A 23686-nucleotide genomic window follows, 5' to 3' on the forward strand; every position below is an offset into this window, starting at 1 on the left:
TTTCAGTAATTCAATTCAAAAAGTAAAACTCCTATATCTGTGGTGGGCTGGCGCCCTGTCCGGGGTTTGTTTCCTGCCTTGCCCCCTGTGTTAGCTGGGATTGGCTCCAGCAGACCCCCGTGACCCTGTAGTTAGGATATATCAGGTTGGTTAATGGATGGATGGATGGATGGATGGAAACTCATATATTAAATGGATTCATTACACACAAAGTGATACAAGTTTCAAGTGTTTAGCTCTATTCATGTTTCTGATTATGGCTTACAGGTAATAAACTCAAAATTATAAATTATATATTATTAATTGTGAAAATTGTGAAAAAAGTTCAATAGTGTAGACTCCTGGTGTCCCACTTCACTCAGCTGATTAACCCAAAATACCGGCAAAGGGGTCCTGAGCCTTGAAATGCTTCTCTCAGTCTGGTTCAGTAGGCCACACAATCAGACTGCTGACTTGACAGTCGTCCAGAAGACAGTCATTGAGACCTCAACAAGGACGATAAGCCACAAAAGGTAATTGCTGAAGAAGCTGGCTGTTCACAGAGTGCTGTATCCAAGCATATTAATAGAAAGCGGAGTGGAAGGAAAAAATGTGACACCAGAAAAAGGTGCACAAGCAACAGGGAGAACTGCAGCCTGGAGAGGACTGTGAAGCACAGCCCAGTGAAGAATTTGGGGGAGATTCACAAGGAGTGGACTGCGGCTGGAGTCAGTGCTTCACACACAGACGTGTATCCAGGACGTGGGCTACAATTGTCACAGCATTCTTTGTGTCAAGCCACTCCTGAACCAGACAGCGTCAGAAGCGTCTTACCTGGGCTAAGGAGAAAATGGACTGGACTGTTAACAGCTCAGTGGTCCAAAGTCCTCTTTTCAGATGAAAGTCAATTTTACATTTCATTTGGAAATCAAGGAAGAGCGGAGAGTCACAGAATCCAAGTTGCCACAGTCAGTGATGATTGGATATGCCAGGTCATCTGCTGGTGTTGGTCCACTGTGTTTTATCAAGTCCAAAGTCCGCACAGCCAGCCGTCTACCAGGACATTTTAGAGCACTTCATGCTTCCCTCTGTTGACAAGCTTTATGAAGATGCAGATTTCATTTTCCAGCAGGACTTGGCACCTGCCCACACTGCCAAAATACCAATACCTGATTTAATGACCATGGTGTGTATGACTGGGCTTGACTGGCCAGCACACTCGCCTGACCTAAACCCCATAGAGAATCTGTGAGGAAGAGGAAGATGAGAGACACCAGAGATAACAATGCAGATGAACTGAAAGCTGCGATCAAAGCATCCTGGGCTTCCATAACACCTCAGCAGTGCCGCAGGCTGATCGCCTCCATGCCACACCACATTGATAAAGTCATTCATGCAAAAGGAGCCCTGACCAAGTATTGAGGGCGTACATGGACAGACTTTTAAGTAGGCCAATATTTCTGTATTAAAAATCTGTCTTTTTTATTTTATCAGTCTTGTGTAATATTCTAATTTTCTGAGATACTGAATTTTCAGTTTTCACTTCCCGTAGGCCAGAATCAGAAAAATGAATAGAGATAAACATTTGAAATACTGTATATCATTCTGTGGACGTTTCGATGTTAGCAGCTAAGTGACTTTGTCTTTCTTCTGAGGTTTTGTTTTGCTGATGTGCTCACCTCGCTTGTGCTATTAGCAGCTAAGCGAGTTTGTTTTCTTGGAGGTGGAGCCCTTACCCCGACTCCACTTCTCACTTTCGGGCCAGACAGAAACACACACACTTCCGCACACAGACGTTATATATAACACTAGCTGTGTAAGCCCATGCTGTAAAAAGCCTGGGGTCCTAGAAACTATTGAAATCATCAGGAAAAAAATTGAAATGTAGAGATGTTGAATAATTGAAAGGAACTACTCTGAGCATCTCGCTCCTTGGAGGTTTCGTTTTGCCGACGTGCTCACCTCGCTTGTGTTATTAGCGGCTAAGCGAGTTTCTGGTTCCTCTGAGGTGGAGCCCTTACCCCGACTCCACCTCTTGCTTCTGGGCTGGACGGACACACAAACTTCTACGCACGGAAGTTTATATACAAGATTATAAGAGGAGAACGGGCATCCCAGACAGGAAGTAGGAGAATTTATTACACGGATGGGAAACCAGAGCAGAATGTCAAACTAATTGAATGGGAGGACAGAGAAATAACTTTTTGTGCCAGGCCAGTATCATTTAATGGAGGGACTAACCGAAGCAGAGGATTGGGGGTCGTTCCATTCCCCTATACGCTAGGCGGTAGTAGTCCTTGTGTGGCAGTCCAGTCAGGACACGCACAGGAGTGCTTTGGGGTTGGAGCCTGGAAGTGCAGCCCTGTTGAGGTCCCTGGGAACCGATAAAGGTCACTGTTGGGGAGGACATCCTTACTTACTTTCTTTATGCCCTGAAAGTGCTTCCTGGAAGACCTGGTGTGGCACTGGAAGCATTCCTAGGTCAGGCTTTAAAGGAGTCTCACATTGGAGAGTCGGTGCCCGAGAGGCAGCGGGCAACACTCAGCGGAGGCAGAGAGGTGGAAAGATTTTTTTCTATAATTGTGGCTTATCTTTGGAGAGGTGATTCTGAAGAAGTGCCTGGTGTGAATAAAATATCCTTTGGTGGCATCCACTTGTGGTTGTGTGTGTGTATATATAATATTGAAGTGAAGGTCTGTGATATGTTTGTACAGTCGACCCTTGACATACGACCGGCCTGACTTGCGAACAACTTGATTTACGACCAAAATTTTTGTTTTGATTTACAACCAACATCTTGCGTTACGACCCGAATTTGGTCACGTGTATCCGCATGCGATTGTAAACAAACAGTCGAGAGCGTTCATAAGCGTCAGTCGGAGACCAGATACATGTGTTTGTGGATGTAATTTCAGTCCGTGCAGTGATTTATCTATATATATAATTCACTAAGACCATAGCAAGCAAGACGCATAATTGCTAAGGAAAGAAGAGAACGTAACGAAGGTAAAGAAAGCGATTGTTAAGGGATGTTAGCTAGCGGGCTGACGCGGCACATGATGATGTCATCAGGCTGAGTCAGCACCGGCTTGCTTTGGAGTGTATTATTACAGCAGTTCACAACATGGCCAGCTTTGAACTGAGTGCTCGACTACTGTCATTATTAACTTGAGAAACAAACGATCACAATCGAAACGAAGAAGGAAATTGTGAGGAAATATGAGAGTGGTGTTCGTGACCGATCTCGCTAATATGTACAGCATGTCGAAATCCACCATCTCGACAATTTTACAAAGAAAAGATTTGCATAAGGAGGCTCCTTCTAAACAATAACCACCTTCCATTTCATTCTCCTCCTCCTCCCTTCCTGCAGCCCAAAGATGTCAAATTAAATGGTGAGTACAGTATGAAATTGTTGTTTCTGGTAGGCTAGGCAATTTTTTATAACTTTTTGGTTAGTACTTTAGAAAAATTATTGGTGTTTTAGTAAATTATGCACATTATACAACCCTTTTTTATTATGAAAAAAAGGTTCAGAGCGCATTATGGGTATTTCCATTATTTCTTATGGGAAAAATAGTCTTGACTTACAACCAACTTGAGTTACAACCAGCCCTCGCGAACGAATTGTGTTCGTAAGTCAAGGGTCCACTAGAGTTCCACAAAAGTAGAAAATGAGTCGTATCTTAAAATTAGTTTTTATTTTTTCCTAAGCTGTCGATAACCTGCCTGGTGTCGTCATCATCAGAGGAAAAGTTATTATTAATCAAAGGCAATATATAGTGAGTGGGGGGGTGGATTAATAAAGGGGGGGTTCAGAAGGTGTTGGTCATAAAGTCTCTTTATTTATTTATTGTTCTTCTTTTTAAGCCTGCATATTCTGGGCTTAAGTCCAAGTGTCTGTTAATGGCGTTTTTATTAGAGAGCCAGGATTCAGTCCGCTCTCTGGCACTCTTAGTATTGGCCCTGAATTTTACTTTCACAATGTCCCAGTTAAAAGTGTGTTCGGTGGAACTTGTAATTTACACACATCTGGAATGGCTCACTTTATTATATTGGGTCTGCCCCAGCACTGGCCATTTTTTAAGTCATCATTAAAGTCTTGTCTCTTCTCGCTGGCATTTGACCCTGCAAGAGGTTGACATTATGCTTGTATGCAGCATGCTGGCTCATGTACTGTACATTCATGACTATAAATGCTATATACATGGCTGTGGGGATTTTGAGTTTACATTTCATGTGATGGTTGGTTATGTTTGCAGTTTTGTGATATATGATTAATTTTCTTAAATAGTGACTAGATTTTTTTTGCTACTAATTTAACTTTATTTTATTTCAAATTTAAGATTCAGACGCTTTAAATCAGGGCTGAGCAGCGTCCATCTTGTAGGGCCACAGTGGCTTCATGTTTTTGTTCCAATCCAATTGTTTCATGAGAAATCATTCATTTCCTGATGATGTACTTATTACTCGAGTGCCATTTTTTTCTGCTTCATTTTAGTTCTCTCGGTTGAACTCTGAATTGCTTATTTAGATAGCTACTTTAATCCCAAGGGGAAATTCACATACACCAGCAGCAGCATACTGATAAAAAACAATATTAAAGAGTGATAAAAATGCGGGTATAACGGACAGTAACTTTGTATAATGTTAATGTTTACCCCCCCGAGTGGAACTGAAGAGTCGCATAGTGTGGGGTCTCCTCAGTCTGTCAGTGGAGCAGGACGGTGACAGCAGTCTGTTGCTGAAGCTGCTCCTCTGTGTGGAGATGATCCTGTTCAGTTGACTCTCCATGATTGACAGGAGTCTGCTCAGCGCCCGTCGCTCTGCCACAGATGTCAAACTGTCCAGCTTCATTCCTACAATAGAGCCTGCCTTCCTCGCCAGTTTGTCCAGGCGTAAGGCGTCTGTCTTCTTTATGCTGCCTTCCCAGCACCACCGCGTAGAAGAGGGCGCTCGCCACAACCGTCTGATTGAACATCTGCAGCATCTTATTGCAGATGTTGAAGGATGCCAGCCTTCTAATGAAGTATAGTCGGCTCTGTCCTCTCTTGCACAGATCATTAGTATTGGCAGTCCAGTCCAATTTATTATCCAGCTGTACTCTCTGGTATTTATAGGAATATGCAAAACTCCAAAAATGACTGACATTTGCTTCTGATGAGGAAGGAGTAAAGTTGAATATCATTGAATAGAACTTTCCCTCTCTTTCGACAAGCATAGTCTGGAATTAAATACAATAATTTACTGTTAAATTATTACTAAACTAGCCTTTTCAGCCCTTCATTGAAAGGAGTTTGATTAATGTAGTCTTCCCTGCCAAAAACAAAAAAAAACTGATTAATGTAGTTGTAGCTTCTCTTAAAGATCTAATGTAGCTGCTTCAAAACAAAAAATAATGTATGCTGGGCTGGCACAGGGGTTTTGGCGCCCTTATGAAAGAATTTTATACTAGAACTAGCGGTGTAAGACAGTGCTGTAAAAGGCCCAGGCTCCTAGAAACCATGGATTCTGTCACTTCAATCAATCAGTCACATCGGTTATGTATTCGCGGCTAAGTGGGTTTCTCTCTCCTCTGAGGTTTCATTTTGCTGATGTGCTTGCCTCGCTTATGTATTAGGCTAAATGATTTTCTCTTTTCTCAGTGGTTTCACTTTGGTAACAGAAGTTGCTTTCTTTGAGTTTCATGTTGCAGCCTTGCACTTCTGGTTAGGACAAACAGACAGACACACAAAATAATAATAATAATAATACATTTATATAGCACCCTTCCAATGCTCAAGGCACTTCACAGAGTTTAAGTAAGAACGGCAGGGTATACAGTATATAGCATTGTACTAAACCAGATAAATTAAATAAAGAAGATTAAGATAGTAAATTCAGTTAAAAGCCTAACAGACACCACAATTGATGGCTTAGCACACACACACACGCAGGTTACATGAGCATCTTGACATGGAGGTAAACTGAGAGAAGGGTCATAAAGTCAAGTAGAGCTAAAAGCCTTCCTGAACAGATGAGTGTCGAGTTGTTTTTTAAAAGAATTCATGGAGTCCGCTGACCTGATTAATTTCGGTAGGTCACTCCAGAGTCTGGGCACTCGCTATACAGCTGAAGGCCCTGCTGCCACCCATGGAGTGTAGATTAGTGTGGGGCACAACAAGATTGGCAGAATCAGAGGACCTCAGTGGGCGGGCAGGCACATAGTGATGGAGAAGGTCACTGATGTAGTTTAGTGTGAGGTTATTTAAGGCTTTGTAGGTTATTAGTAGGATTTTATATTCGATTCTGTAAGACACGGAGCCAGTGAAGGTGGAGCAGGATGGGTGTGATGTGCTCGCTTAGACGTTTATTTATAAGATTATTGTAGAATTTTTTTTTTTGTAATAATTCATTGTTTGTAGCCATAATTAAAAATAGTCAGATACTTTAATGTATAGCCATCACCGTTTATAACAATGTCTGACTTTAGTGTACTTATAAAGCTCGCATGTGAAAGGTCAAGAACCCTGACCAAACTCCTGTACGTGCAAGAATTCTAACAAACCCCAGATTTACTCGGGCTAAACAGACTACATTTTTCTCCAACTTATCTAACTGGTAGGACCAGCGCTGATATGTAAGGCACCTTTGTGCAGAAACTGATTGGGTGCTGTTCATAAAAATTACTTGGATTTTGAAACTACATTACCGTTTTACAATTCAATTTTCATATTCAATCTATACCGAGGCAATGGGACATTGAATCAAATATAATGACAAATCCTGAAGCTTAAATGAAAAGGATGAAGAAATGTTGATGTATACATAATACTTATTTATTAATAAGTATTACAAGAAAAATTACAAAAACTAATTTTAATAATATAATAAAATAATTACAAAAGTGCTATTTATAATGGCACTTTTCTAGCCTTTGCACTGGCAAACCTTTTGATGATATTACTTGTGTCTAATTTTATCTAATTCTTTGTTTTCTTTTGCAAATATTGACAAATTCGACAACCGTTCTTGGCTCATTGATGATTGTAAGTCATTTTTTAACATTTTTAATTTAGAAAAACCTCTTTCTGCAGACGCAACTGTAACCGGCAGTGACAAATAAATTCTTAATGAGATTTCTGCATTTGGAAATTAATCAATTAAATTATTATTGTAAATAAAATTCAGTTCATCTTTTGCTGTCATTTTTATTCAATAACGATTTTAATTCCTTGAAATGAGATTGACCATCTATGTCATCTAATAATTTTAGATGCAAATCCTTGCAGTGTTTTAGGATTTCACATTTCATTCCAATTCGACAACAAACTTATTTGCGATAAAACTTTAAACGTAACATTGTACTTCTCTAAAAGTTGAAATTGTTTGCTTATCGATATTATAGCTGAATCAATTATTACTAAAAAAATAAAGTTAGACTGATTGATGCAATGCAGAGTTCACATGAAGCAGGTCATGAGAGGGAGAACTTCCTTACCCCCAACTAGGTAATCAGGAACTTCCAGGAACTTTTAAACGTAGCTACCCACGGTATAAGAGAGGGGTGAGGGTTCTGTAGACTTAATGGAAAATCCAAGTTGAGATTCTTAGAATATTTTAATCCGGTAATTATTCCATTTCCAAGAAAGGGTACGAATTCAATATAGCGGCTCTCGATGGCTCTGACAAGCGTGCATTGACCCTCCAGTGGCGTAGGAGGGGGCGGTCCGCACCGGGCGGCACCATTTTGCGTGCGGCATTATTGGCCAAAAGGCTCAGTACAAACAGCAGGGTTTGGGAAAAATATCACTCATGAATAAAAAAAAAAAGGTAAAATTCTCTGATTTGCATCCATAAATGCTTCAAAAATATTTTCCGCCTTCTTTGACGGCATCAGACACAGCAGTTGAAATTTATGAGCCAATTACAAAAATAAACAAACATTACACCGATAATAATTTCTAGGAAGATAAACCTAATTTATAATTTCGTTTCGTTATCAATCCGAATGCGTTCTTGCTCTGCACAGAAAACATTCCCACCTATCACTTGTACACAACACTGGTTCTGGTTTTCGCAGCGTAATTATATTAAACTAATAATTAGAACACGGCTTATCAGTGCGTCTATACGATATTCTTATCTAGTTGATGCTTATACAGTGGTGTGAAAAACTATTTGCCCCCTTCCTGATTTCTTATTCTTTTGCATGTTTGTCACACAAAATGTTTCTGATCATCAAACACGTTTAACCATTAGTCAAATATAACACAAGTAAACACAAATGCAGTTTTTAAATGATGGTTTTATTATTTAGGAGAAAAAATCCAAACCTACATGGCCCTGTGTGAAAAAGTAATTGCCCCCTTGTTCAAAAAGAACCTAACTGTGGTGTATCACACCTGAGTTCAATTTCCGTAGCCACCCCCAGGCCTGATTACTGCCACACCTGTTTCAATCAAGAAATCACTTCAATAGGAGCTGCCTGACACAGAGAAGTTGACCAAAAGCACCTCAAAAGCTAGACATCATGCCAAGATCCAAAGAAATTCAGGAACAAATGAGAACAGAAGTCATTGAGATCTATCAGTCTGGTAAAGGTTATAAAGCCATTTCTAAAGCTTTGGGACTCCAGCGAACCACAGTGAGAGCCATTATCCACAAATGGCAAAAACATGGAACAGTGGTGAACCTTCCCAGGAGTGGTCGGCCGACCAAAATTACCCCAAGAGCGCAGAGATGACTCATCCGAGAGGTCACAAAAGACCCAAGGACAACGTCTAAAGAACTGCAGGCCTCACTTGCCTCAATTAAGGTCAGTGTTCACGACTCCACCATAAGAAAGAGACTGGGCAAAACAGCCTGCATGGCAGATTTCCAAGACGAAACCACTGTTAAGCAAAAAGAACATTAGGGCTCGTCTCAATTTTGCTAAGAAACATCTCAATGATTGCCAAGACTTTTGGGAAAATACCTTGTGGACTGATGGGACAAAAGTTGAACTTTTGGAAGGCAAATGTCCCGTTACATCTGGCGAAAAGGAACACAGCATTTCAGAAAAGAACATCATACCAACAGTAAAATATGGTGGTGGTAGTGTGATGGTCTGGGGTTGTTTTGCTGCTTCAGGACCTGGAAGGCTTGCTGTGATAGATGGAACCATGAATTCTACTGTCTACCAAAAATCCTGAAGGAGAATGTCCGCCATCTGTTCGTCAACTCAAGCTGAAGCGATCTTGGGTGCTGCAACAGGACAATGACCCAAAACACACCAGCAAATCCACCTCTGAATGGCTGAAGAAAAACAAAATGAAGACTTTGGAGTGGCCTAGTCAAAGTCCTGACCTGAATCCAATTGAGATGCTATGGCATGACCTTAAAAAGGCGGTTCATGCTAGAAAACCCTCAAATAAAGCTGAATTACAACAATTCTGCAAAGATGAGTGGGCCAAAATTTCTCCAGAGCACTGTAAAAGACTCATTGCAAGTTATCGCAAACGCTTGATTGCAGTTATTGCTGCTAAGGGTGGCCCAACCAGTTATTAGGTTCAGGGGGCAATTACATTTTCACACAGGGCCATGTAGGTTTGGATTTTTTTTCTCCCTAAATAATAAAAAACATCATTTAAAAACTGCATGTTGTGTTTGCTTGTGTTATATTTGACTAATGGTTAAATGTGTTTGATGATCAGAAACATTTTGTGTGACAAACATGCAAAAGAATAAGAAATCAGGAAGGGGGCAAATAGTTTTTCACACCACTGTATGTGAAGAAAACGGCAATACGTATTCTACACTGAATTATGCTATATATTAATTGCATTATATAGAACTACTCTAGTTTTTGTCACTTCTTATTATTATAAACGATGGGCCATCAAAAGAAAAAAAATTAAAAATACTAATAAGAACACAATTTATTTATATAGCACCCTTCCTATACCCAAAATTCAGAAAGAACAACAGGATATAACATTGGCTACAAATAATATCTTCACTAAATAAATACAGGATATACAAAACATTCAAACAGAATAAAAGATAATAATGCAGACTAAAGTACAACATATAATAAAATCTTAAACAAATAACATTGTGATAAAAATTCAAACCCTGAGTAGCTGGACAGATAGAGGGGGTAAACTGAAAGAAGGGGCAGAATGTCAGATGTTTAATGTCCTCCTAAACAAATGAGTTTTAAAAAAAAAAAAAAAAAAGGAATGGAGTCGGCTGATGTCATTTAATTTTAGGAGGTCATTCCACAGTCATGGGCGCAATACAGCTGAAGGCCCTGCTGTCACCCACAGAGTGCAGTTAGTGAGGGGCACCGCATCAGAGCACCATTGTGGGCAGGTGGTTAACAGAATTTGATATTCAATCCTGTAAGACACAGGGAGCAGTGAAGGTGCAGCACGATGGCTGTGATGTGCTCGCTGTTGTTGGCTCTTGCAGTTGAGTTTTGATGTTTTCAAGGTGAAGACCTCTCTTCGCTGTGCTGTACTTCACTGAGAATGTGCTGTAATAATTTACATTTGTTCATATTAATATTTTTGAAACTAGTGATGTGTGGTGAGGTTCATGGCTGGTGAGGCACTGACTCCTTCAGAGTCAGATTTACAAATATGAACACCAAAGAGCAGCTTATTCGTTATTCAGCTGGCAGAATGCACATTGACTACTGGTTATGTTTCATATCTCATCAGCATTCTTTACACACACATTGGCAGGTAAGGTACATTTATAGCAGCGAGCGCGCATTTGCTCTGCACCCGCCACGCGTTCTAAATTTGCCATTGCAATTCCACAATTCATATCATTCAATACAAATGAAAGTAGAGAGTGGCGTACAAAAAAAACAGAATTCAATTTTGACCTTATGTGAAATATTTACTTTGTTTTTAAAAGCTTTTAATTCTGATGCTTTAATGCATTTTAATACAGAATGTATAACAAAAGAATATTTTATTTAAGGTTAAAATTTGGTTTTTAAGTGATTGATTTTGGTTTGTTTTTTTCTTCTTAGTCTGATCCCATTTTGTATAAAACTGAAAACCGTTTATGGTCTTACCTTTTATTTGTAAATGAAGTCCATGCACCTGTCCTTCTCCACGAAAATCTCAGTCACTTTCTTATAAAAGTCCTCCTTATTTTCCTTTAGTTTTAAAAGTCTTAATCTTCCATTTTGGCAGCCAGTTGGAACAAAAAAAATAAAAATAAACGGCCCGCTGCAGTGCACTTGACTTTCTGATCTCGCTAACTTATTGGCGCCTCTGCGTAGAAAAACAGCAGCAACGATCACCTGTTGGGCTCACAGGCGCCCCCTTCAGGATGGCATGGTACTGTCGGCCTCACCCTCTGCCTTTTCACTGCGGTTTTATGTCCGATCAGCAAGACTAAATATGTCACACACATTCATTAAAGATATTAGCCAGACTGTGGAAAGTCAAGATTGTATAATAATCGTGTCTGCAAACGTTATATTGGTGACATACAGAGGGACAGCAACAGACGTGCCAATTACAGTATCTCACAAAAGTGAGAACACCCTCACATTTTTGTAAATATTTTATTCTGTCTTTTCATGGGACATCACTGAAGATATGACACTGTGATACAATGTCAAGTAGTCAGTGTACAGCTTATATAACAGTGTAAATCTGCTGTCCCCTCAAAATAACTTGACACACAGCCATTAATGTCTAAACCGCTGGCAACAAAAGTGAGTTCACCCCTAAGTGAAAAATATCCAAATTGTGCCCAATTAGTCCTTTTTTCCCTCCCCGGTGTCATGTGACTCGTTAGTGTTACAAGGGCTCAGGTGTGTTAAATTTGGTGTTATCGCTCTCACACTCTCTCATACTGGTCACTGGAAGTTCAACATGGCACCTCATGGCAAAAAACTCTCTCAGGATCTGAAAAAAAAGAATTGTTGCTCTAGATAAAGATGGCCGAGGCTATAAGAAGATTGGCAACACCCTGAAACTGAGCTGCAGCACGGTGGCCAAGACCACACAGCGACAGGTTTAACAGGACAGGTTCCACTCAGAACAGGCCTCGCGATGGTTGACCACAGAAGTTGAGTGCACGTGCTCAGCGTCATATCCAGAGGTTGTCTTTTGAAAATAGACGTATGAGTGCTGCCAGCATTGCTGCAGAGGTCAGCCTGGCAGAGCTCAGACCATACGCCCGCCGCACACTGCATCAAAGTGGTCTGCATGGCTGTCGTCCCAGAAGGAAGCCTCTTCTAAAGATGATGCACAAGAAAGACAAGCAGACTAAGGACATGGATTACTGGAACATGTCCTGTAGTCTGATGAGACCAAGATAAACTTATTTGGTTCAGTTGATGTCAAGCGTGAGTGGCAGCAGCCAGGTGAGGAGTACAGACAAGTGTGTCTTGTCTACAGTCAAGCATGGTGGTGGGAGTGTCACGGTTTGGGGCTGCATGAGTGCTGCTGGCACTGGGGAGCTACAGTTCATTGTGGGAACCATGAATGCCAACATGTACTGTGACATACTGAAGCAGAGCATGATCCCCTCCCTTTGGAAACTGGGCCGCAGGGCAGTATTCCAACATGATTACGACCCCAAACACACCTGAGGGTAAAGGCGCTGGACTGGCCAAGCATGTCTCCAGACCTAAACCCTATTGAGCATCTGTGGGACATCCTCAAACAAAAGGTGGAGGAGCGCAAGGTCTCTAACATCAACCAGCTCCGTGATGTCGTCATGGAGGAGTGGAAGAGGATTCCAGTGGCAACCTGTGAAGCTCGTGTGAACTCCATGCCCAAGAGAGTTAAGGCAGTGCAGGAAAATAACGGTGGCCACACAAAATATTGACACTGTGGGCACAATTTGGACATTTTTCACTTAGGGGTGTACTCTCTTTTATTGCCAGCAGTTTAGACATTAATGGCTGTGTGTTGGGTTACTTTGAGGGGAAAGCAAATTTAAACTGTTATATAAGCTGTACACTGACTACTTTACATTGTATCAAAGTGTCATATCTTCAGTGTTGTCCCATGAAAAGATGTAATAAAATATTTACAAAAATGTGAGGGGTGTGCTCACTTTTGTGAGATACTGTACATACATCAACCCAGTGAGTGAGGGGAGAGCGCAGTCTGAGGGGAGGTGAGGCTGGTCGCTTGTGCACCTCGTGTTTCTCCCCTGTATTTGAACAGAAAATGCGGTGAAGCAGCGAATTTTGACTATAAAAATGACTGGAATCATACAGAAAACAAATGTATAGCACAGAGAAATGTACACATTTATTTTATGTTATCATTATTAGTTTTTCTGCGGTGGCCTGGCGCCCACCTGGGGTTTGTTTCCTGCCTTGCACCCTATGTTGGCTGGGATTGGCTCCAGCAGACCCCCGTGGCCCTGTAGTTAGGATATAGCGGGTTGGATAATGGATGGACGGATTATTAGTTTTTTTTTTACTTTTCATGATGACAGGAGAGGCTCTGCCTTCCATGACCGCACATCTCTGTTCAAAACGGGGCTCTCCTAGTGAGCAACACTCTTTGGATTGGATGCCCCAATGCACGCCACTGATTCGGAGCTTATTCAGACCACTGCAGTTTTTACTGTGTAATGACAAAGTGACATGTTTTCAGAAATGCTTGCAATTTGAAATCTCCCATTCAAAGCATTCAGAACTTTGACTGTGGACCTCGAAAATTGTGCTCAGGGCAATACTGTTTGGTTTATTCTCCTTGAGATGTTCCGAGAACTTGATTGGTGTTCCCCCTGTGGCACAGAAGGTCCTCAATTCCCTGCATGTTGCGACAAAAAGCGAACGCCAGGGAACTCTCTGTAGACCTCCAAATTGTGGTGAGACACAGATCAGGACAAGGAGATGAAACCATTTGTGAAGCTTTAAGTGTTCCCAGGAGACCAGTGGCCTTGTGAATTGTGAAATGGATGAAGTTTGGGACCACCGGGACTCTTCCTGGAGTTGACTGTCTGGTCAAACTAGGTAACCAGGCAAGAAGGGCCTTGGTCAGGGAGGTTATCAAGAATTCAATTATCATGGTAACAGAGCTTCAGAAGTCCTCTGCTGAAATGAGAGAACTTGTCAGAAGGACAACCATCGCAGCAGCACACCATCATTTGGGTATTTATAGAAGAGTGGCCTGATGGACAAAAAGGTGTATGGCAGGTTGAAAGCATAAAGAAAAAGATTGTTTGGTCAGAGGAGACTAACTTTGTAACTCTTTAGATAGAACTCCAAGCACTAAGTCTGAAGACCAGGCCTGCTCATCACCTGCCTAACACCACAGCTGTGGTAAAGCCTGGTCAGATTTGAGAGAAGGTTGAATGCAGTCAAATACAGAGTGGCCGGTGACGAAAACTTGCTCCAGAATGACTCAAGTGACGGGTGATACCTTTCAGCATGACAATGACCTGAAGCAGATGGCAAAGTAGACACTGGAGTGGCTTCAGGACAAGTCTCTATATGTCCTTGAGTGGCCCAGACCCACAGCCCATAGCACATCTGTGGAGAGACCTGAAGATGGTCATTTGCAGAAGCTTCTAATGGAGCTTGAGAAGATCTACCAGGAAAAATGAGATACACTTCCCAAATCCAGGTGTGCAAAGTTTGTAGAGACCAAAGGGGCTTCTACAAAGTACTGGATTTAGGGTCTGACTGCTTCTGTGAATGAGAGATTCCATTTTTTAAGTTTTAATACCGTAATTTTGCAAACTTTTCTGAAAACAACTTTTCAATTTAACTCATAATGACATTCAGACTAGATTAATGATCAAAATAGCAAATTTATCCGTTTCAAATGAAGTCAAAAGCGAAGTGGTATGAATACCTTCAGAATCCTCTGTCCATCTTGCCTCCACTCCAACCGGTAACTGACTGGCCCGCTCCCGACCAACACCAATTCTTCCTTACTTTTGATATTAAGTCTAAAACGGCATTGAACCAGCTGGGCGCTACACACATGACAAGACCCCCGAGCTTGGAACTGATGAACGCATTGTCAATAAAGCGCTTTGCTATTAACGATGACGTGAAAACAGACCAGAAATCGGAGCCGTGGTCTGTAACACCCGGATTTTGGTGCGCAAAACACTGGCACCTAAAACACTGACCCGGATGCAGGCGGGCGTGATTGGATTGCGCAAACTGTGCACATTCGAGGGTTTGACGTCTAGTGAAATTCAAGAAAAACCAGATGTTCTTCTGGCACCAGTCTTTTTTCAGCAGTGCGCTGCGTTCGTTAACTGCAAAACCCCCACCCCCCATGACTCGCTTCCTTCCCTGATTCTTATTGTAGCGAATGCACTACTGCCGGTTTGTTATAAACGCTGTAAAACTTCCTCTTTGAACGGAGATTTGCAACTTTTTTTTTTTGAAGGGCGCCATCCTATCGGGCGAATCGCTGGATTCCTTGTCTCAGGTGAGTCAAATTTGGAGGTGAACAATCCTCAGAATTTTTTAGCAGCACTCGGGCGGGACAAGTCGAGCAAAAAACCGTCGCTTCATTTTAGCCATCCAGACGTTCGCCTAAATCTGATTAGAGGAAGCCGGAACTTCAATCTGTCGTGGCGCACTCAGCTGGGTAAAATCACTGGGGGAGGTGGAAGAACCTGCTCAAGTTCAGGTCTCTCTATTTATGATGGGAGGAGTTGGCCGCGCGATTCTGTGCAGCTTGTGTACGCGCGCGACCGCATAAACTGCCCGCCCACGGATGGTCTATGACAGGGGTGCACAGACTTTTTCGGCTTGCGAGCTACTTTTAAAATGACCAGGTCGAAATGATCTACCTACATTAACAATGTGTTTATTTATTTATTTATATTATATATATATATATATATATATATATATATATATATATATATATATATATATATATATATATATATATATATATATATATATATATATATATATATATATATAATACTGCTCAAAAGAATTAAAGGAACACTTTTAATCAGAGTATAGCATAAAGTCAATGAAATTTATGGGATATTAATCTGGTCAGTTAAGTAGCAGAGGGGGTTGTTAATCAGTTTCAGCTGCTGTGGTGTTAATGAAATTAACAACAGATGCACTAGAGGGACAACAATGAGATGACCCCCAAAACAGGAATGGTTTAACAGGTGGAGGCCACTGGCATTTTTCCCTCCTCATCTTTTCTGACTGTTTTCTTCACTAGTTTTGCATTTGGCTAAAGTCAGTGTCACTACTGGTAGCATGAGGCATACCTGGACCCTACAGAGGTTGCACAGGTAGTCCAACTTCTCCAGGATGGCACATCAATACGTGTCATTGCCAGAAGGTTTGCTGTGTCTCCCTGCACAGTCTCAAGGGCATGGAGGAGATTCTAGGAGACAAGCAGTTACTCTAGGAGAGCTGGAGAGGGCATAGAAGGTCCATAACCCATCAGCAGGACCAGTATCTGCTCCTTTGGGCAAGGAGGAACAGGATGAGCACTGCCAGAGCCCTACAAAATGACCTCCAGCAGGCCACTGGTGTGAATGTCTCTGACCAAACAACCAGAAAGACTTCATGAGGGTGACCCAAGGGCCCCATGTCCTCTAATGGGCCCTGAGCTCACTGCCCAGCTCCTTTAATTTTTTTGAGCAGTTATATATATATATATATATATATATATATATATACTGAGTATACTTTATATGGGGTGGCAAACAGGCAAATATAATGATTTTCGGAATATATAAAGTCAGTCTTCAGAATATATACTCAGCAAAAAAAGAAACGTCCTCTGACTTTCAACTGTTTTTACTTTCAGTAAACTTAATGTGTAAATATTTGTATGAACACTAAAAGAGTCAACACCATAAAACATAAACTAAAAATGTTTCACAATGTGTCCCTGAATGAAGGGAGGCTCAAAATCAAAAGTACCAGTCAGTATCTGGTGTGGCCACCAGCTGCTTGAAGTACTGCAGTGCATCTCCTCCTCATGGACTGGACCAGATTTGTCAGTTCTTGCTGTGAGATGTTACCCCACTCTTCCACCAAGGCACCTGCAAGTTCCTGGACATTTCTGGGGGGAATGGCCCTAGCCCTCACCCTGCGATCCACAGGTCCCAGACGTGCTCAATTCCTTCGACGATAAACACGAATCCGTCCATCACCCCTGGTGAGACTAAACCGTGACTCATCAGTGAAGAGCACTTTTTGCCACTCCTGTCTGGTCCAGCGAAGGTGGGTTTGTGCCCATAGGCGGCGTTGTTGCTGGTGATGTCTGGTAAGGACCTGCCTTACAACAGGCCTACAAGCCCTCAGTCCAGCCTCTCTCAGCCTATTGCGGACAGTCTGAGCACTGATGGAGGGATTGTGTGTTCCTGGTGTGACCCGGGCAGTTGTTGTGGCCATCCTGTACCTGTCACGCAGGTGTGATATTCAGATGTACCGATCCTGTGCAGGTGTTGTTACACGTGGTCTTCCACTGCGAGGATGATCAGCTGTCCTTCCTGTCTCCCTGTAGCGCTGTCTTAGGCGTCTCACAGTGCGGACATGACAATTTATTGCCCTAGCCACATCAGCAGTCCTCATGCCTCCCTGCAGCATGCCTAATGCACGTTCACGCAGATGAGCAGGGACCCTGGGCATCTTTCTTTGGGTGTTTTTCACAGTCGGTAGACAAGTCTCTTTAGTGTCCTGCGTTTTTAGAACTGTGACCTTAAATGCCTACTTTCTGTAAGCTGTTAAGGTCTTAACGACCAGTCCACAGGTGCATGTTAATTCATTGATTATGGTTAATTGAACATGCATGGAAAACATTGTTTAAACAATTTACAATGAAGATCTGTAAAGTTATTTGGATTTTTAAAACATTATTGTTGAAATACACAGTCCTGAAAAAGGGACGTTTCTTTTTTTGCTGAGTATAGAACGCCAAAACTTGATTATATAAAGTCAGCGGCGGAATATATAAAGTCAAGTTAAGCCGAGTCTGACAGACTATTCTCAATCTGCTCTGTGTAGCGTATGCTGTAAAGTCGCGCACACGCCTTCCATTGCGTCTCCAGCGCCGCTCGGATAACTTCTATGTCATACTTGTTCTTGTTTATTTCAGTCTAACTTTTGAGTTTTGAAAAATTTGCTTTAATGCTCCTACAATTCCATTTAGTAAACCTCCGGTTTTTTTTTTCCACTTCTTTGTTTTTTTGTAGCCAAAGGTGATGCAACCTTTCAGAAAGGTTTGCAAATTTATTAAAAATCAAAGACTAAAATCTCTCCTTCATATAAGTACTCGGACCGTTAATGCAGTACTTTTGTAGAAGCCCCTTTAGCAACAACTTCATTTTCTTAGTAAGTCTCTACAAGATTTGCACTCCTGGATTTGGGAAGCACATCCCATTCTTCCTGGCAGATCCCCTCAAGCTTCATTAGATTGGCCGGGAAGTATCTATAAACGGCCATCTTCAGGTCACTCCAAAGATGTTCTGTTGTGCTTTGGCTGGGCCACTCATTGTCACTCAGAAACTCCTCCTGAAGACACTCCAGCATTGTCTTGACTGTTTGCTTCATGACATTGTTGTACTGAAAGGTGAACCGTTGCCCTGTTCTGAGGTGGTCTACACAAGGACTACTTTGTATATGACTGCATTCATTCTTCCCTCATTTCTGACCATGCAGTTCCTCCGTCTCTGTCAATGTTATGCTTCACTGTTGGGATGGTATTAAGCAGGTGATGCTTATGGATGCTTGGGGTTCTGCACAACGAGTTCAATTTGTGTCTCTTTAGATCAGATGATCTTTCTCCTCACATTCTCAGAGTCCTTTTAAACTATCACAGGCCTTTAACTGAAGAGTGGCTTCCGTCTAGCTAATCCACAATAAATGTCTGATTGCAGGAGTGCTACTGAGATGGACATTCTTCTGACAGATTGTCCCACCTCAGCAGATCACTTCTGAAGCTCTGTTAGAGTAACTATTGGGTTCTTGGTCACCTCCCTGACCCTGGCCCTTCATACCCAGTCCTCAGTTTGACCAAACGACCAACTCTTGGAACATTCCTGGTGGTTGCAAACTTCCTCCATTTCACAATTCATGAATTCCTGGGAACACTCAATGCTTCAGTAATGGTTTGATCCCCTCGTCTCAATCTGTGCCTCACCACAATTTGATCGTGGTGGTCTTCAGAGAGTTCCTTGCACTTCATGGCTTGGTTTTTGTCCTGACGTTGCAGAATGAATTGTGTGACCTTAACTACCCGGCTACATGTGTGCCTTTCTAAATGATGTCCAGTCAATTCTGTTTTCCCCAAGTGAACTCCATTTGAGTTCTGGAAACGCCTCAAGGAGAACTAAAGCAACCAGGCTGGGACTGAGCACAATTTGGAGGACCACAGCAATGGCTCTGCTAGGAAGAAGACATTTTCAGTTTGTGATTTTCTTCAAATGAAGGGTTGTAAATACTTTCTGAATCCTCTGTAGACGAGCGTGCCATGCAAACACAATCCTTGATACTACCCCAAAGTTACACTTCCTCCATTCTTTTTTCTCCTAAAGTTTTAGCGAGCACTTCCATCTACGCGTCTTAGACATGACACTCGGCCAACACTTGAACTTTAAATCTGTTGTATAAACCCCATTCACTACCAAGCACACACATCTCGGTGGACGTTTCTGATCATTTTTCTTAACAGCAGCATGAAGGAGTTACCATTTAAAATATGCCATAGATATTACCATAGATGTCCTGCGGTGGTTGGCACCCTGCACAGGATTGGTTCCTGCCTTGTGCCCTGTGTTGGCTGGGTTTGGCTCTAGCAGACCCCCGTGACCCTGTGTTCGGATTCAGCGGGTTAGAGAATGGATGGATGGATATTACCATAGATCAGAATGTAAATTCCTTGATGGAACAATGCATGTACAGGTGCATCTCAATTAATTAGAATATCATCAAAAAGTGAATTTCATTTCAGTAATTCAATTTAAAAAGTGGAACTCGTATGGATTAATTACACACAGTGATATATTTCAGGCATTTTATTTCTTTTCATTTTGCTGATTATGGCCTACAGGTAATGAAAACTCTAAATTCAGTATCTCAAAAAATGTGAATATTACAAGACCAATTAAAAAAAAAAATAATAAGATTTTTAATACAGAAATGTTGGCCTACTGAAACGTATGTCCATGTACGCACTCAATACTTGGTCGGGGCTCCTTTTCCATGAATGACTGCATCAATGTGGCGTGGCATGGAGGCGATCAGCCTGCGGCACTGCTGAGGTGTTCTGGAAGCCCAGGATGCTTTGATCGCGGCCTTCAACTCGTCTGCATTGTTGGCTCTGGTGTCTCTCGTCTCGTCTCGTCTTCCTTTTGATAGATTCTCTATGGCCTGGAGGACCACCGTGGCTGCCGGTTTTCATTCTAACCCTTTTTTTTAATGAGTGCCCTGTTCGTGCTACTAATTAACTACTGGTTAATTCATTTTAATTGAATTGCTTTGTTAAGATTTGTTCCCCTGAATTTCTTCGTCGTTCCTCTGAATTGCTTAATTTCTTTCCATAAACGGCACCCAAACAGAAATGAAATGTGAAGTGAATGAGCCAACAGAAGACCAACTGAGTCAGGGCCTCAGACTCCAACCAGTTGCTTCATGAGGCGCCGAGTCTCATTGTTAATTAAACTCGTTCTTTAATTCCATGGCTTGTTGCTGCTCTCATTGTGTAATAGCAGACATTTCTGAAATTGCTGATTCTTCTCTTTTCTAAAAGCACTGTGAAAATGTTTTGAGGACCTGAACAGATCAACATTCCTGATACCGTCACCTTTCTTTATTTTCAGATATTGTATGATGGACACCAGTTGTTTTGGCTCATTTTGTATCTCATTATTGTTTGGCACTAATTAAGGAAAAATAAACAATTAATGGGTCTGAGTCTTCAAGAGCAAGTCAATTAAAATGAATTCAAAAGAAGTGAATTAGCAGCAAAAACAGGTCACTCTTTAAGAAAAGGGTTAGAATGAAAACCTGCAGCCACTCGGGCCCTCCAGGACTGGAGTTGGGGACCACTGGTCTATGGGGTTTAGGTCAGGCGAGTTTACTGGCCATTCAAGCCCAGTGATACACACCAAGGTCATTAAACTGGGTATTGGTACTTTTGGCAGTGCCAAGTCCTGCTGGAAAATGAAATCAGCATCTCCGTAAAGCCTGTCAGCAGGGGGAAGCATGAAGTGCTCTCAAATGTCCTGGTAGATGGCTGGCTGCCCTGACTTTGGACTTGATAAAACACAGTGGACCAACACCAGCAGATGACCTGGCTCCTAAACATAATCATTGACTGTGGAAACTTCACACTGGACCTCAAGCGACTTGGATTCTGTGCCTCTCCATTCTTCCTTGATTTACAAATGAAATGCAAAATTGACTTTCATCTGAAAAGATGACTTTGGACCACTGAGCTGTTAACAGTCCAGTCCGTTTTCTCCTTAGCCTGGTTAAGACACTTCTGATGTTGTCTCTGGTTCAGGAGTGGCTTGACACAAGGAATGCTGTGACAGTTGTAGCCCATGTCCTGGATACACGTCTGTGTGTGAAGCACTGACTCCAGCCGCAGTCCACTCCTTGTGACTCTCCCCCAAATTCTTGACTGGGCTGTGCTTCACAGTCCTCTCCAGGCTGCAGTTCTCCCTGTTGCTTGTGCACCTTTTTCTGGTGTCACATTTTTTCCTTCCACTCCGCTTTCTATTAATATGCTTGGATGCCACACTCTGTGAACAGCCAGCTTCTTCAGCAATGACCTTTTGTGGCTTATCGTCCTTGTTGAGGTCTCAATGACTGTCTTCTGGACGACTGTTAAGTCAGCAGTCTGATTGTGTGGCCTGCTGAACCAGACTGAGAGACCATTTCAAGGCTCAGGACCCCTTTGCCGGTATTTTGGGTTAATCAGCTGAGTGAAGTGGGACACCAGGAGTCTACAATATTGAACTTTTTCATAATTTTCTAATTTTCTGAGATACTGAATTTTGAGTTTATTACCTGTAAGCCATAATCAGAAACATGAACAGAGATAAACACTTGAAACTTGTATCACTTTGTGTGTAATGAATCCATTTAATATATGAGTTTCCATCCATCCATCCATCCATCCATTATCCAACTCGCTATATCCTTGTGACCCGACATTTGCGCGATAGACATATGAGCGCCGACAAAATAGCGCAATTAAAAAGTGGCTTAAAAATCGCGCCAACAAAATCGTGAAAGTTTCATTACATATGAATTACTAGTTTAAAGCATATATAATAATGTTTATTTTAGAAGTCAATATTATGAGACGCGGCACGCGATCAGCACGGCACACAGATAGTCCTTAAGATCACGCCCTGCATATGTAGGAAGAATTGCAGCAAGACGTCTTGATAGTTGAGCGTATTTAGACTTGCTGGCTGCCTGACTGCTGGTAATTCCGCTTTGTATACGACGCGTTATGCCAACCCTCGACTGAGTTATTTGTTCGCGGCATGCCATCAGCAGTTATAACCTAGCACATAATGTGTACATAATGCGCACATACGCGTCCCAATCTCTTGGCCTCTCTCGCGATTTTGTCGGCGTGCATTTGTCGAAAACTAGTTAGTGGGTTTGTCCGTCGCGGTTTTGTCGGGGCTCATATGTCTATCGCGCTTTTGTCGGTGAACCCTATATCCTAACTACAGGGTCACAGGTGTCTGCTGGAGCCAATCCCAGCCAACACCGGGCGCAAGGCAGGAAACAAACCCCAGACAGGGCGCCAGCCCTCCGCAGAGATATGAGTTTCACTTTTTGAATTGAAATGAAGTTTTTGATGATATTCTACTCTATTGAGATGCACCTGTATTTTCAGTGTCCATTGACCACTTAATTTTTGTTCAAGGAGACAAAGGTTGACATTACCTGACTTTTCCAGTGATGGCTTCATTTGAGACAGTCCGCCGTACACTTCGTAATCATCATTTGGGTATTCTGACATACCAAGTGATGATTATTCGATTTGGTCCACTAAAGAGCTGATGCCACACTACGTGGTGGGTTTTTCAAACTTGTCGATTTTTGTAGTTGCTGATCTCATCACATGTTAGTTTGTAAAAATCTCTAAGGATGTCAATTTACCCGACCACATGACGACTTTCCAGCATAGTTTCACACTTCCAAAGAATTACGCGCTTACCTGCTCTGTTACAGAATTGGTGTTGTGTGAACGGTTTACAGATATGGCGAGTTCAGCTGCAGTCTTGGCCCCTTTTTGTATTCTTTATTGATTTCATGGTACAGTTCGCAAAATGTGAGACATCAGACAGACCACTCTTTGTTCTGTTTGTAACATCTGAAACACCCGCATTCCTTATTCCTTGTTGCTTCATTATATGAAATATACTTCCGGATGAGAGATCTTTGCTTGTCAGCGCTCATGCACATGGAGCCCACCTGGATGACTTAAGACCACAGTGGGTTAATAAACCGTTAAAAAAAGAAGCTGCAAAGGAAAAAAGAGCTGTATAAGACTAATAACTCCAAAGTGAATCATAGAGCGTATGAGAACATGAGGGCAACCATTAAGAAGGATATCAAGGAGGCTAAAAGACAGTTGGAGAGGAATACAGCAGATAAGGTGAAAGACGACCCTAAGAGATTCTTTCAGTATTTTAGTAGTAAAAGAACAGACAAGGAGGAGGTGAAGTGTTTAGGGGATAGTAAAGGGGAATTAGAAGATGCAGACAGTGAAATAGTGGA

The 23686-nt window shown here is 41.9% G+C and overlaps 1 protein-coding gene across 3 annotated transcripts in view; it reads left to right on the forward strand.

Moving 5' to 3' along the window:
• The window catches only part of bin2a (bridging integrator 2a), a 137578-nt gene that overhangs the window by 23500 nt on the left and 90392 nt on the right, over positions 1-23686 (forward strand). Inside the window, exon 2 of one of the 3 annotated variants that reach the window (XM_039746787.1) lies at positions 15339-15380. The exons of 1 other annotated variant lie outside the window; for it this stretch is intronic. The gene's annotated coding sequence lies outside the window, so the exon portion shown is untranslated. Of the gene's footprint in view, positions 1-15323; positions 15381-23686 lie in introns of those variants that run through there. One more of the 3 variants, XM_039746786.1, reaches the window with a different exon arrangement.

The sequence above is a fragment of the Polypterus senegalus genome, chromosome 3, assembly GCF_016835505.1.
Source record: "Polypterus senegalus isolate Bchr_013 chromosome 3, ASM1683550v1, whole genome shotgun sequence".
In the NCBI taxonomy this organism is placed as follows: Eukaryota; Metazoa; Chordata; class Cladistia; order Polypteriformes; family Polypteridae; genus Polypterus; species Polypterus senegalus.